We start from the raw sequence: 15979 nt of genomic DNA on the forward strand, positions 1-15979 counted from the left end.
GTAGGAAACGCAGGGGCCTCATCCCCTAAGAGCTGGACCCAGGGATCTAGAATGCCAGCAAAGGGAAGCAGAGACCCTGGGGCACACAAAGAGTGGGAACGTCCCGACGGCACTTCGGGGGGGCTCTCCTCACTCTCCCTTAACCCATGGAGCAGTAAGGATGGTACAAATGTGTTATGCCCCCAGAGAGGGCCCACACATGTATAATGGGGGGGTGGGGGCGGCTATGACTGTCACCAGGTCCTAGAGGCCTGGCACCGTCAAATATCAGGCAATTATGTGATTGGTTCCACTAACTAGGGTCTGGCGCAATCCCAGGATCCTGTTCCCATCCCAGTGAACCGGGCTCAATAAGATAAAAGCACCAAACAATCCAAGGGCTCACCCACACCAGGTTGTCAGCCCCTCCCTGCCCCAGAAAAAATTCAGAGACTCAGCCCCTTCAGGAAAAAATATCTGAGGTGGGAGAAAGTGACCAATAGCCCCTCTCCATACCCTAGACTTCTAATGGATTTTCCCATCGTGTCTGAAACTTGCTTTGCATTTCTCTATAGACTTGCCCACCACTCCTCACTTAATATCCTTCAGAGTGCCCTCTCATCTCTCAGGAGAGGGTTGACATGTTTAATGTAACCCTAGCAGCAATGCTGGGAGGTTGTGAGCATCTTCATTATAGAAATGAGTGAAGGTAAGTTCAGACCAGCTAAATAATTTCCCAGGCTCATCCATCTAGTAAGTTGTTGAGGTGGGATTCAAACCCAGGTCTGCGGAGCTGCAAAGCCCAGACCCTTCCCGTCAACCACACCCACTGTCCCAGTGAATGAGAAGTAGCCGAGATGGAATCTGTGTACTGCCTGCACAAAATCTGCCTGGTGCATGGAGTTGCCATGGCACAATGTGGTCAGTGCACAGCTGCCCAGAGACACAGTGGGTAGCCATGCTCCCGGCCAGCAGGCAGACTGGCCCACCCCTCCTGCTCTGACTCTCCCACACACACGCAAACCCCTCAGTAAAAGGAGGCCAGGGCCCTTAGTTAAGCCCTTTCAGAACACGGGCACTGGGGCTGGCATCTGGATGCCTGAATTCTTGTGCCAACCACAACTCTCAGGAAAAGGAGAGAGTAATTAGAAAGCAGGTCCCCACACACCAGACTTAAGTCATGTTTCCAAAATAGCCTCTGAAATGAAAGATCGTCCTGTGCCTGCAGTGACAGCGCTTGGACCCACCTCCTCCACACAACCCCCATTTCCTCCAGGCCACTGAGAGAACCACAAAGCAAGGTCAGCAGGGGTACCGTGAACATATACAGCTTTTCCCACACAGCCACAATATTTACTGACCACCACTTTATGCTTGATGGGAGATAAGAAGTGATATTACTGTGGCCCTGCTCCTGAGAAGCTCCCAGCTCAGTGACAAGCCAAGAAACAAAGACAGGGACAGGTGCAGACCAGATGCTCTAAACTAAGTGGAGTTTATCTTGGGAATGCAAGGCTGGTTCAACATTTAAAAATCAATCAACCAATACAATATTGTAAAGTAATTAACCTCCAATTAAAATAAATAAATTTATATTAAAAAAAAGAAAGGAAAAGACAAAAAAAAGAAAAAAGAAATCAATGTAATTCACTACATTAACAGACTATAGCAGGGCTGGGCAAACTATGTCCCACAGGCCAGATCCAGCCTATTGTCTATTTTTGTAAATAAAGTTTTGCTGAAACACAGTCATGACCATTCATTAACATTACCTATGGCTGCTTTCATGCTACAAAAAAAAAAAAAAGGAAGAGTTGAATACTTGTGACACAGCATAGCCTGCTAAGTTGAAAATTTTTACTATTGGCTCTTTTCAGAAAAATTTTGTTGACTGTTGCTCGAAATTACTGGGAAGAAAGCCCTTTCACCATGAAATTATAGCAACTCCTACTCCCTCTACTCTCTGTTCTACAGACCAGCTTGGGAAGCAGATGTGAATGAACATTAGAGTCCCAGACTCTCTGGGCTAGATGGCCAGGCTATTGCCTTCCACAAGGAAAGCAGTCCAAGGTATGACTTCTGCTCCTCCCTCACACCAATCCAACTTTTAGGCAGAAGCCCCAGGGCTCTCTGGAGAATCAACTTAGGTAATTAATTAATTAATTTGGCTACATCAGATCTTTGTTGCAGGCTCTCTAGTTGAATACCACTCTGTCTTGATTATGAAATATTTCAAAATCATCTTATTGGCTTCTGCATAAAAACCTGCTGGAAGTTTTGTTAGTATTGTATTGAATCTATAGATCCGTTCTTCCTTTTCAGAATTGTTTCGACTATTCTAGATACTTTGGAAAAGAACTAAGTTGAAAGATTCACACTCAGTTCAGTTCAGTTGCTCGGTTGTGTCTGACTCTTTGTGGCCCCATGGACTACAGCATGCCAGGCTTCTGTGTCCAACACCAACTCCTGGAGCTTGCTCAAACTCATATCCATTGAGTCAGTTATGTCATCCAACCATCTCTCTTCCTCTGTCGGCCCCTTCTCCTCCTGCCCTCAATCTTTCCCAGCATCAGAGTCTTTTCCAGTGAGTCAGTTCTTTGCATCAGGTGGCCAAAGTATTGGAGTTTCAGCTTCAACATCAGTCCTTCCAGTGAACACCCAGGACTGATTTCCTTTAGGATCCACTGGTTTGATCTCCTTGCAGTCCAAGAGACTTTCAAGAGTCTTCTCCAACACCACAGTTCAAAAGCATCAATTCTTTGACACTCAGCTTTCTTTATAGTCCAACTCTGACATCCACACATGACTACTGGAAAAACCATAGCTTTGACTAGATGGACCTTTGTCGGCAAAGAAATTTCTGTGCTTTTTAATGTGCTGTCTAAGGTTTGTCATAGCTTTTCTTCCAAGGAGCAAGCTTCTTTTAATTTCATGGCTACAGTCACCATCTGCAGTGATTTTGGAGCCCCCCAAATAAAGTCTGTCACTGTTTCCATTGTTTCCCCATCTATTTGCCATGAAGTGATGGGACCAGATGCCATGATCTTAGTTTTTGGAATGTTGAGTTTTAAGCCAACGTTTTCACTCTTCTCTTTCACTTTCATTAAGAGGCTCTTTAGTTCTTCTTTGCTTTATACCATAAGGGTGGTAATATCTGAGTATCTGAAGTTATTGATATTTCTCCCATCAAAACTTAAAGCTACAATAATCAAGACAGTGTAGTATTCAACTAGAGAGTCTGCATGCTGCAGCTACTGATCCCACATGCTCTGGAGCCCACAGGCCACAACTAGAGAGCCCACACACCACAACTTCTACACCACAACTAGAGATCCGTGCACCACAATGAAAAATCCCACATGACTCAACAAAGATCCCCTGTGCCACAACTAAGATTTGACACAGCCAAATTAATTAACTAATTAATTTTTTAAAAGACAGTGTAGTGTTGCTGAAAGGATACACACATAAACCAATGGAACAGAATAGTCAAAAACAGACCCACACATACATTCTCAATTGATTTCCAACGACGATACAAAGGCAATTCAAGAGGGAAAGGATAATCTTTTAACAACAGTGTTGGAGTAATTGGATGTCTGTATGCAAAAAAGAACCTTTATCTATACCTTACACCATGTGAAAAAAAAAGCTCAAAATGGATTAGACCTAAATGTAAAACCTAAAACTAAAAACATCTTATTTTTTTTAATTTTTAAAATTTACTTTATTTTACTTTACAATACTGTATTGGTTTTGCCATACATCAACATGCATCTTAAAGAAAGCACTGGAGATACTTTTTTTTCTTTTTTCTATACCACCTAGCAATCCCTTCCTAGATTTTCATTTCACTTGCGTAAATATCTATGTTGACATAAAAATATGTACACAAATACTCACAGTGAATTATTCATTATCACCCCACACTGGAAACAGCCCAAATATCCCTTGACTGGCAAATAGAGAACACATACAATGACATAACACTTAGCAGCAAAAAGGAATGACTTACTGGTATACCCAACAACATAGACAACTCTCCAAGACACTGCGCTAAATGAAAGAAGATACACTTAAAGTGCCACATACCATAAGACCTTCTGAGAGAGGTACAGTCACAGGTACAGAAAGCAGAGCAGAGATTACTACTTAAGGTCTTCAGGCGGTAGAAGAGTTGACCAGGAAAGTGCACACGGCAATTTTTAGGGAAATATTCTGTATCTTGATTATGGCAGTACTTACATGACTATGTTTGTCAAAATGCAAAGTTGTACACTAAAATAACTGAATTTTACTATATGAAAAAATAGAAAAATTCAGAAAAATCATACTTTGGTTTTTCTAATGTGAAAAAAAGTTTTAAAAAGATTCCATAAGGTGCAACATTGGAAAGAAAAGTTACTGTATAACTAAAACAATGCCTACCACTTGTCAAGCAATGGAATCAAAAGGCAATAGAAACTGCTACATTTATCAAAATAAATCATAGTTTTCAAAGTTGGTGCTACTAATTCATGTGCAACATGTGATGAGTTGGGTACTAAATAATAATTTTTTCAAAGCTTCCAGTTAACTTTCAGAAAAAGACATTTAACTTTTAGCAATGTTATTTTCTTATAGAAAAACCAGAATTAAAAATACAACCTAAAGGAAATGTAGATAAAACCCTGGTATACTTTAATATTCCTCAGAATTATTCTGTTGATCCTAAACGGGCTGAAGATGTCAGCCCACACACAAATTGTGGGCACACACAAAATCAGCCAAGTAAAGCAGAAAGTTAATAGTTCTATCTCACATGACCATAAATGTTAAAAAAAAAAAAGAAATCCAATAAAGCATTAGAATATCAAAGCCAAAAGGTGTTTTAAAAAAACTATATATCAAACAAGTGGTGCTGGGAAAACTGGTCAACCACTTGTAAAAGAATGAAACTAGATCACTTTCTAACACCATAGACAAAATAAACTCAAAATGGATTAAAGATCTAAACGTAAGACCAGAAACTATAAACTCCTAGAGGAGAATAAAGGCAAAACACTCTCCGACATACATCATAGCAGGATCCTCTATGATCCACCTCCCAGAATACTGGAAATAAAAGCAAAAATAAACAAATGGGATCTAATTAAAATTAAAAGCTTCTGCACAACAAAGGAAACTATAAGCAAGGTGAAAAGACAGCCTTCAGAATGGGAGAAAATAATAGCAAATGAAGCAACTGACAAACAACTAATCTCAAAAATATACAAGCAACTTATGCAGCTCAATTCCGGAAAAATAAATGACCTTCAAAAAATGGGCCAAAGAACTAAATAGACATTTCTCCAAAGAAGACACACGGATGGCTAACAAACACATGAAAAGATGCTCAACATCTCTCATTATCAGAGAAACGCAAATCAAAACCACAATGAGGTACCATTTCACACCAGTCAGAATGGCTGCAATCCAAAAGTCTACAAGCAATAAATGCTGGAGAGGGTGTGGAGAAAAGGGAACCCTCTTACACTGTTGGTGGGAATGCAAACTAGTAGAGCCACTATGGAGAACAGTGTGGAGATTCCGTTAAAAATTGCAAATAGAACTGCCTTATGATCCAGCAATCCCACTGCTGGGCATACACATCGAGGAAACCAGAATAGAAAGAGACACATGTACCCCAATGTTCATTGCAGCACTGTTTATAATAGCCAGGACATGGAAACAACCTAGATGTCCGTCAGTAGATGAATGGATAAGAAAGCTGTGGTACATATACACAATGGAGTATTACTCAGACATTAAAAAGAATACATTTGAATCAGTTCTAATGAGGTGAATGAAACTGGAGCCTATTATACAGAGTGAAGTAAGCCAGAAAGAAAAACACCAATACAGTATACTAACACATATATATGGGATTTAGAAAGATGGTAATGATGACCCTGTATGAGAGACAGCAAAAGAGACACAGATGTGTAGAATGGAATTTTGGACTCTGTGGGAGAGGGAGAGGGTGGGATGATTTGGGAGAATGGCATTGAAATGTATACTATCATGTAAGAAATGAATTGCCAGTCTATGTTTGATACAGGATACAGGATGCTTGGGGCTGGTGCACGGGGATGATCCAGAGAGATGATATAGGGTGGGAGGTGGGAGGGGGGTTCATGATTGGGAACTCATGTATACCCGTGGTGGATTCATGTCAATGTATGGCAAAACCAATACAGTATTGTAAAGTAAAATAAAGTAAAAATAAAAATTAAAAAAAAACCCTATATATCATGACAAAGTATTTACCAAAGAATTTATCTTAAGAATTCAAGGATGGCTCAACATTAAAAAATCATGAGCACAGATGATCAAAAATAGCATTTTATCTTGAAGTCTTGTATAACTCTAATAGAAAAACACAATTCAGAAGGATCTGAATACTTTTATGATACTAATTATGATAATACTGAAGAAAGACAGTATGATTAAAACCACATTGAAACTTTGTCTAAAGTTGTATATACTAAAGGAAGTGTTTTTTCCCCAAGAATCTAGAAAGTGATATAAATCTTATAGCCTACGGTAACTTGAAATAAAGAAAATATGAGAATGTTAACTCTTTTCATTATACAACTATTACCTTTTTTTTTCTCTTCAACTAGCTGAATTGGTTTCTACTAATTTTGAAGACTCCTTCCTAATACACAAATCAAAGAAATAATTACCTAGTAAAAAAGCATTGAAGATTGATTCTCAATTCTGGCTGACACTGTAAACACCTGGGGAGCTCTGTTAAAACAGAGATTCCCTGACCCCACCCAAGTCTAGGCTAGGGACTGGGAGGCATGGTTTATTTTGCCAACAAGGCTCCCAAAGGAATTTTGTTATTAATGGGTTCTGAAAGACTGCTTCAGCAATAATGTGAACCTTGAACTTCCAGATGTTCAAGCTGGTTTTAGAAAAGGCAGAGGAACCAGAGATCAAATTGCCAACATCTGCTGGATCATTGAAAAAGTAAGAGAGTTCCAGAAAAACATCTATTTCTGCTTTATTGACTATGCCAAAGCCTTGACTGTGTGGATCATTATAAACTGTGGAAAATTCTGAAAGAGATGGGAATACCAGACCACCTGACCTGCCTCTTGAGAAACCTGTATGCAGGTCAGGAAGCAACAGTTAGAACTGGACATGGAACAACAGACTGGTTCTGAACAGGAAAAGAAGTAAATCAAGGCTGTATATTGTCCCCCTGCTTATTTAACTTCTATGCAGAGTACATCATGAGAAACGCTGGGCTGGAGGAAGCACAAGCTGGAATCAAGATTGCTGGGAGAAATATCGATAACCTCAGATATGCAGATGACACCACCCTTATGGCAGAAAGTGAAGAACTAAAGAGCCTTTTGATGAAAGTGAAAGAGGAGATTGAAAAAGTTGGCTTAAAGCTCAACATTCAGAAAACAAAGATCATGGCATCTGGTCCCATCAATTCATGGTAAATAGATGGGGAAACAATGGAAACAGTGACAGACTTTATTGGGGGGGGCTCCAAAATCACTGCAGATGCTGACTGCAGCCACGAAATTAAAAGACACTTACTCCTTGGAAGGAAAGTTATGACCAACCTAGACAGCATATTCAAAAGCAGAGACATTACTTTGCCAACAAAGGTCTGTCTAGTCAAGACTATGGTTTTTCCAGTGGTCATGTATGGATGTGAGAGTTGGACTATAAAGAAAGCTGAGCACTGAAGAATTGATGCTTTTAAACTGTGGGGTTGGAGAAGACTCTTGAGAGTCCCTTGGACTACAAGGAGATCCAACCAGTCCATCCTAAAGGAGATCAGTCCTGGGTGTTCATTGGAAGGACTGATGTTGAAGCTGAAACTCCAATACTTTGGCCACCTGATGCAAAGAGGTGACTCATTTGAAAAGACCTTGATGCTGGGAAAGATTGAGGGCAGGAGGAGAAGGGGACGTCAGAGGATGAGATGGTTAGATGGCATCACCGACTAGATGGACGTGTGTTTGGGTGGACTCTGGGAGTTGGTGATGGACAGGGAGACCTGGCGTGCTGTAGTTCATGGGGTCACAAAGAGTTGGACACGACTGAGCAACTGAACTGAACTGAACTCATAGACTACTATTAGGAAATAAAAGCTTTAGGCATGTCTTCCCCTTGAAATTTTTTCAAGGTAGTTGTAGATATAAAAAAATTTAGCATAAATAAAACTAAACATGTAAACTTTTCAAAACAATGTATGACTTGTCAACATCAAAAGAATTTACAGGGACCAATTCAAGGTCCATACAGAAGTTCAAATTAGGAAGAGAACTTGAAGCTGAGGTGAAGCTCAGGAGGTCAAAGGCAGTCTCCATTTGGGGACAGTGTCTGACATGTATTAGGAACTTAATCATTCCTTGAACAAATATTTAAGGATAGAAGAACTTGTCAATCAAAGAGGAAAGTGAAGAATATTCCAGGAGAGGATAAGCTCACATAGGCAGAGAGACAGGAAAGTGCACACTGGGTTTAGGAACAATAAGTTAACAAGTTCCATTGCCTTGGAGGTCAGATTACAGAGGCCCTTGCACTTCAGGTTAAGGGTGTCTTGTGAGAAGCAGGGAGCCACAGAGGGTTTCTAAAGGTGGAGTGACACAGCCAGATTGGGCTTTAAGATTAACAAAGCAGTCAAGTGTAAAATGTATTTGTGCCACAGTTAATAGTCCAAGTGTGAGCTAGTGACAGTCTGGTCACAAGCAATAGCAATATGAAAGTAACACCCAGGGATTCTCTCAGCCTGGGATAACCAGTAGAGGGGGGAACCACAGGAGGAAGGGCTGAGCAGCGGTGGTCATCTGCAACCAGCTTGTGCCTGAGGTGGCTGCACGGTCACAACAAAAAGCCTGAAACTCTCTAAAACACTTCAGTAGAAATGCCATGGGGTAAAATCAGTAGTATCTACATTAACCGTCTCATGCCCAGCATGAGGCCCTACTGTGAACGTGAAGACGAGCTTCCGTAGTACTCAGAGGCAAGTTACAGGTACACTGAAACAGCCTGTCGTCTTCTCCTGAACATGTCCACTTCCACAACGTTACCAACCAAGTGATTAGGAAATGTTGACACTAAAACAAAGTTGTGGAATGAGAACTTAACCTGAATGAGGGGGAATGGTAGGAACAGGTCCATTTTTAGGCATGTTCTATGAATGGGCTGAGTACTCGACAAGAAACACACACAGAGTTCAGGAGAAAAATAGAACAGTTATGCCTAACCAGAAAGAAGACATTTTGGAGAAGCGAGGCAAATGGGGGGAAAGTACCTTCTCCTGGAGCAGCAGAGGGGAGATGCCTGAGGATCTTTCTTGAACACTCCAACTCACCCACCAGCCAGGCCTTAAGCACAGACGACCAGGCACCATGGTGTGTCAGATACTGATTACTTACTGGACTAAGAGCAAGGACGTGGAGATAAACCATGGCCTTTGCCCTCAGGAGCTCGTGGCCTAGTGTGACACCACACCTTATGACTCCATCGCAAGTAAAGGTTACCAAGCACTTGCTCATCTGCCCACAGGTTCCTCAGGCAAGCAGAGAAAAGGTCCCCTGTCCAGTAAAATATGTGTTTGCAGAGATGTGGACAGCACTGGAGCTGTGCCACACAGCTCCAAACCACAGCCTCTTCCTGGTTTTTCACATAGCCTCCACCTAGTCCATCCCAGGCAAAGAAGAGTCTTTCCTTCCAAGGTCAGTGGAGACTGGCAAGAGCTTCCATGTTCAGTTCATGGGGTGAAAATTCCTGTGAAGGATGGTGCATTCCAGAGTCAAGGCAGGTCCAGAATACAGTGTCAGCCCCAGGTGTCAACTCTGGGTACTGGGTGGGATGGGGGCTGGGATTTCAGGGGTAAGGGAGAGCTGCATGGGCAGACACAAGGTACTCTGGGGCCCTGGCAGCAGGCATATGGCAGTGGTGACAGAGTCAGGCCAGATAAGGAAGGAACCTGCTTCCCAGAGCACTCTCAGACTAAAGGAGACAGCCTTCAAAGACCCTGGGGAACCAGAAGGACAGATGAGAGAACCAATTTGCATCCATTTCTCTGCCTGCAATGTAGAAGACCCAGGTTTGATTCCTGGCTTGGGAAGATCCTCTGGAGAAGGGAATTGCTACCTACTCCAGTGTTTTGGCCTGGAGAATTCCATGGACAGAGGAGCTTGGCAGGCTACAGTCCATTGGGTCACAAAGTCAGGGATTACTGAGCAACTAACACTTTCACTTTCACTCTGGTCAAAGTCAGACCTTCCCAGCCCATCACCATCCTCCATCAGAGTGAAGAGATAAGAACTCTGGCTGTTTTCTGCTCTGCACCCAACGCCTTGGCCTCCTAGACTAGGGTTTCCAGCTCACTGTGATGCCGCTGGCAGGTGGGCTGACAGAACTGAAGCATGAGGGGAGAGCACTGAGCACTAGGAGCTCAAGTCTTTGCAGGATAGGCTTTCCTCTGGCTGTAGATGGGCTTCTTACAATTCCTGACCCAGGATAAAGTGAAAACAAAATTGTTCCAGGAACATTCTGGGCAGCAGACGGAAAACTACCCCCAAATAAATCTCAGGACAAGCTGTTCTGCATGGTTGAGAGCTCACCAGAGGGCCAAAGGTTCTTCACTAGGTTCTAACAAAGGAGGAGAGGAGAGCTTTTGGAGACAGGAAACAAATATTCCCACCTCCCTCTCTCCAGGCCAGTAACCACCCTCTCTCCTGCTCCCTGAGGAAAAGCTTTGAGGCCTTTCCTCATCCCGTCAGCCTCTGAATTTCTTGCTACCCAAAATTCTTCTAATTGAGTCTGAACCACAGAACTAACCCCTCTTTTCTAATTACATACTGCATTCATGTTCGCTGTTTCCCCATAAAACCCAAAGTCCCGTGGGCATAGTACCTTCCTTGTATAATCCTCCACAGGGCTAGATGGAGAGGAGGCTTGCCATTCATGCTTGTTGGCTGAGGTATAGGTCATTCCATAGACCTAGGGAACACTATTCAATATACAGAATAACAGCTATTCCTCCTTTTATACCTGTTTATATTCACACATTCACTTCATTTATATAAACACCCTCACTGACGAGGAAACTGCACTCAGCCCACAGATGGTAAACACCATACCCAGGAACAGGCCGACAGTGAGTGAATAGGATGGCTCTGAGCCCAAGCTTAACTCCAAAGAGTGTACTCTACCCTCATGCTCCTCTCTCTCTGAAGGGGAACTGCTCTGCAGCAGAAATATCAACCTCTGAAAACAAAGCAGATAAACAGCATCCTTGATGATGAAAGCTCAACTGTGAAGCATTTTGGTTCCTGAAAGATTATGCGAACTAACTCATAGAGTCCTGCATTCACAAATTAGCATCCATCCAATCTGGGGGCCCAGAGTCAGAGGAAGCAGGTGAAAATTAAGCAGCAGATCTGAAAGAAAAGGAGATCCTTTCCTCGCCCCCTTTCTTTTGTTCTCCAGAGGGCTCTGTACTCAGGACCCAAAAGAAGAGGGGAGAGGAGAAAGGGGGGACAAAAGCACCAACTGTAGGGGGAGGGGACAGCACTGGGATATTCGAGAAGCCGGATCTATATGGAAATTCCCACAGCTCCCTTGCAGGGTGTCCCTCACAAGCATTCACCCTCAGACACAAGGGACAGTGAGCAGGAGGGCAGTGTGAGCCTCTCGAAGTCCAGCCTTGGCCCCACGAGCAGCAAACAGGGAGGACTTCCTCGAGGCTCTCCTCCTGCCCCAGCCCAGTTTCACAAGGGCCACGGCCCTGACAAGCAGGAGCATCTGACACGGCAGGAGGGCTACATATGCAGCCGTAGTGACAGTCCCCGAGGTCCACCCACCTTCAGGCTGTAAGAACTGCAGGTGCTAACCTGCTGGCTTAAAACAAATGGAGAAGTGTGAAGCCAGAACTCAACAAAGAGACAAGGGAATTCATCTGCGGAAGGGCACAGGCGGGCAAGGCGAATGGCCCACACAGCAGACCTCGCCCCGCACAGTCACTTTCCTGTGCTTGCGGAGCAGGAGGCTAAGGGAGCGGAAGGAAGAGGGCCGACGTCACATGGCACAGGAGCCTGTTACAGTGACATCTGCATGCTCTCTTTCCATGCAAATGGTCCTACCTCGTGCCCCCTGGGTACACTCCCTGGGGTTCAGAGGAGAAGGACACAATAGTCAGGTTGGGAGAGGATAACATCTTGTGTTGGGAAAGTTTACTTTCTAAGGGTTTTTCTCTAAAATTCTCCACAATTACAGAAAGGATAGGACAGGAAGCTTATAAGAATGAACAATTTCCCAATCAGAGTGTTGGCTTGAATTGAGGGAAGGGCAGTTAGGCTGCCAAGGGGCCCTGGTGTATATTTCCAGAACACCAAGAAGTGTTTTCAGAAAGATACTAAGAGTCCACATGTTCACTGGGTCTCTGAACCCCTACCGGGGCAGGGCTGCATTCTCAAATTGCCACCAAAGTGCCAATAAATCAACTAGTTCTGTTTCACAGACTCAGATTCATATTCTTTGGGGGGAGAGGGGGATGTGTGTGAAGCAAGAGGTCAATCTTATAGATACTGAAGCCATGGTGATCCCAGAGCATTCACAATCTATTCCACTGAGGCTGGGGCAGACCACCCTCCCCCTGCTACCATTAAAACCCGTCTCCCACCTTTGGCTCTGCAAGGGCCTCTCTCCTAACCCCAGCTCCCTCCTCCTCAGTTAGTTAGATACTACACAAAATAAACCAAATACACAAATCCTTTGCCACCTGGAGCAGTTTTCCAAGCTCATGCCTAGTAGTGCCTGAGGACCAGCATCTTTGTGCATCATGAGTGAGGGACATGAGATATGCACATCCTGGTGAAAAGGCTCTTGAGCAAGTCCCCAGGGTACCCATTACCCAGTCCAGTAGCCAGCATCCAGCCACCCCACCCCTGTCTGCCAGGACCCAGTGCTCAGGCTCCCACCTGCTCTGGCTGCAGGCTCTTAGCCCAGTCAGGATGGAAGACAAAAGGCCCACCTCACTCTGGGCATTGAGAAGGAACATTCCATACCAGCCCAGGACACCGTGGTGCAAGCAGCGAACTTTCCACATGGCTGCAGTATGCAGGGAAGGGAAAGAGACTAAGACAGGATCACCAAAGAGAAAACGCAAGGGGGTTGAGAGTTCAAGACAAAAGAAAGAGATGGAGGGGAAGAGGGAAATAAAGTGAGGAGAAAGCAAAACTATTTTACTACAACCTGAGATGCCTTTTAGGCAACCAGTAAGGTTACCAGAAGCACCTACCATTCCCCCTGTGCTTAGTCACTCAGTCGTGTCTGACTCTCTGTGACCCCATAGACTGTAGCCCACCAGGCTCCTCTGTCTATGGGGATTCTCCAGGCAAGAATACTGGAGTGGGTTGTCATGCCCTCCTCCAGGAGATCTTCCCAACCCAGGGATCCGAACCCAAGTGTCCTGCTTTGCAAGCAGATTCTTTACCCTCTGAGCCACCAGGGAAGCCCTTCCCCCAGAGACTTTGTTGGGTCTGTGGATCCCCCACTCTTTAAAGGGTGAGGGGTCCCCTGAACAGTCCTCTCAAACCCACCATTTACAAATAACTTACTGACCAGCTGTGCATTTTGACAAACGACCGCACTAAAACAGGGAGGAACCCACAGCCCCAGGTGGAAAGGGGACACAGCACTGGTCAGGCTGTGGGTGGCAAGTGGGGATTTCACATACTCTGCTATTTGCACTCAGGGAGAGGAGGGATGGTAGAAACCAGTGGCCTGAGGCCTGGTACTGTTCCCACTGCCTGGGTGTGCCCCCACTTCCCCCCAGCTCCTTCCATTGCAACGGTTATTTTTACCCTTGCTAGGCAGCAAAGGCACTGGGTCTTTCTACTTCAGGTTATCTAGAGTATGTGCCCTCCTCACCCCCCAACAACAGCAAATGCTTGAAAAACTCTCCCCGCCAGCTATCTTCACATCTGCAACACCACTCCTAGAAGTTCAGTCCTTTGGGTCTTGAGGAGTGTAAGCAGCCACAAGTTCCATGGAGGAGTTCTGCCTTAACCACTGACAGCTAACACCTGGGAATTAGTTTAGCCTAAACTTTCCAACCGCAATGATCTGAGAACAAGAGTCTTTCAACCATAAAACTCATTGAAGACAAGCAGGCAGAGCAGCAGGCAAGGGGCTTGAGTGAGGAGCAGGGAGGGAGAGAAAGACTGCGACGCCTGGCGCCCCAATTTTGTCTGGGACCCCAGAGCTGAACCCACTGCCCTATCTTCCAGGGCTGCATTTAGACAGGGAAGACTTTCACGTGGCACCCCCGCCCCGCAGCTGTCGTTCCCCAGTCATCCTGCAGGGCGCTGGGGAGCTGGGAGAAGAGCCCACCTTTCTTTCTTGCAGGCTAGCGGCGATTTGCACCACTCAAATCAAAGGTATCCCTTTCAGATAACGCCTACAGAGACAACGACGTCACTGTTCCCAGGCACCTCACCTTCCAAAAGAAAACCGAGGCTGCTTGGAAGTGCTGGGTCGCCCCCTTATGCTTCCTCCCGCCCAGCTCCTCGCAGCACGCAGGAACCCATCTCCAACAGTGGAGCATGGAGCAAGCTCCCGATACAGGGTCCCGACCCCGCGACCCCCGCCTTCGGGGAGTTACTCCCAGGGGCCGCGCCGGGACAAAAGCGTGGGGCGGGCTCACTCACCCGCGCAGCGAAGGCAGCCCGGGAGCCGAGGCACAGCGCTCGGCAGGGTCGTCCCGCAGGCGCGCAGCGCGGGCTCAGCGCTCAAAGCGCTGCTGGCTGCCAACCCGGCGGCACTGGGAGCAGAAGAGGCGCGTCCGGGTCGGGGCAGGGGTGAGCGGTCCAGCGAAAGCGCGAGCAAGTGGCAGAGCCCCTCAGAGCCCAGCGCTCCGAGTCCCGGTCCAAACTGCGGACTCGGACTCACACGCGCTGGTTTGCATGTCATTTGCATAGCGCACTGGGAATGGACCTGCGGTCCTTCGGCCACGCCCACCTGCCCTCCTCCCGGGGTCGCGAGCCGAGAATCCGGAGCGGAACCGGGCGCGGCACGCGGGTCCACTTAGCCCTTCCCTCGCCCCGCCCCAACTCCTCGCACACCGGCCTTCAGTGTGTTTTCCCATGTTTTCCCCTGGAAGACCACTCGATACACAGAAGACCACACACTGGGAAAACTCTGTTGACTTGAAATTAATCGTCTTTTTCTTTGATGTGGCTACCAAAAACAACAACGAACCGAATAGATTCCCCAAATGAATGCAAGTTTGGTTTTCCGGACAAAGTGTCGCGAAAAAAGTGCTCCTTTTCAGAATTGGGCACAACGTGCAATTTTGTTCAGGCTGGATAACGTAGTCCTTAAAAAGGCGGATTCTGGAGTTGAGAACTCTACCCCTTATTTTCTAGCTGCAAAATTTGGAGCAAGTTACTTACCTCTGTTACTCTGTTTTCTTGTCTCTGAAATGGGGACAAAAAATCTGCCTCAGGAATGTAAGGCTTCAGTGAGATAAGCCTGGTAAAGCGCTTAGGATAGCACCTAACAGAGTTACTTTGAAACGTGCAAGTATGATCTATATCTAGGGCCTCCCTGATATAGTTCAGTGGGTAAAAATATCTGCCTGCAATGTGGAAGACACAGAAGACACGGGTTCTAGTTTTCATCCCTGGGTCAGGAAGATCTTCTGGAGAAAAAAAATGGCAAACCACTCCAGTATTCTTGCCTGAAAAATCCCCTGGACTGAGGAGCCTGGCAGGCTACATACAGGTACATGGGGTTGCAGAGTGTACAGGACTGAGCACAGCACAGAGTACAGACATAATCTATACCTACTTAAGGGAGAGGCAACTAGATCATGGTGAGGCGAGGCGAGGAGGGGAAGACGCTATCAAAGGTGGAGAGAGAATGCCCTAAGATTGGGGACAATCTGGAAGGTTCACACCAGGGTTCACCACCCAACTCTGCTGTGAGGCTAACC

At 45.5% G+C, this 15979-nt stretch overlaps 1 protein-coding gene across 3 annotated transcripts in view; it reads right to left on the bottom strand.

The window, feature by feature from the left end:
* MYLK (myosin light chain kinase) overlaps positions 1-14959 on the bottom strand; it is a 280492-nt gene extending 265533 nt beyond the window's left edge. Inside the window, exon 1 of one of the 3 annotated variants that reach the window (XM_069555329.1) lies at positions 14694-14959. The gene's annotated coding sequence lies outside the window, so the exon portion shown is untranslated. The remainder of the gene's footprint in view (positions 1-14693) is intronic. The other 2 variants (XM_069555313.1, XM_069555320.1) reach the window with 2 other exon arrangements.
* Positions 14960-15979: the final 1020 nt, after the last annotated feature.

The sequence above is a fragment of the Ovis canadensis genome, chromosome 1 (genome assembly GCF_042477335.2).
Source record: "Ovis canadensis isolate MfBH-ARS-UI-01 breed Bighorn chromosome 1, ARS-UI_OviCan_v2, whole genome shotgun sequence".
NCBI lineage: Eukaryota > Metazoa > Chordata > Mammalia > Artiodactyla > Bovidae > Ovis > Ovis canadensis.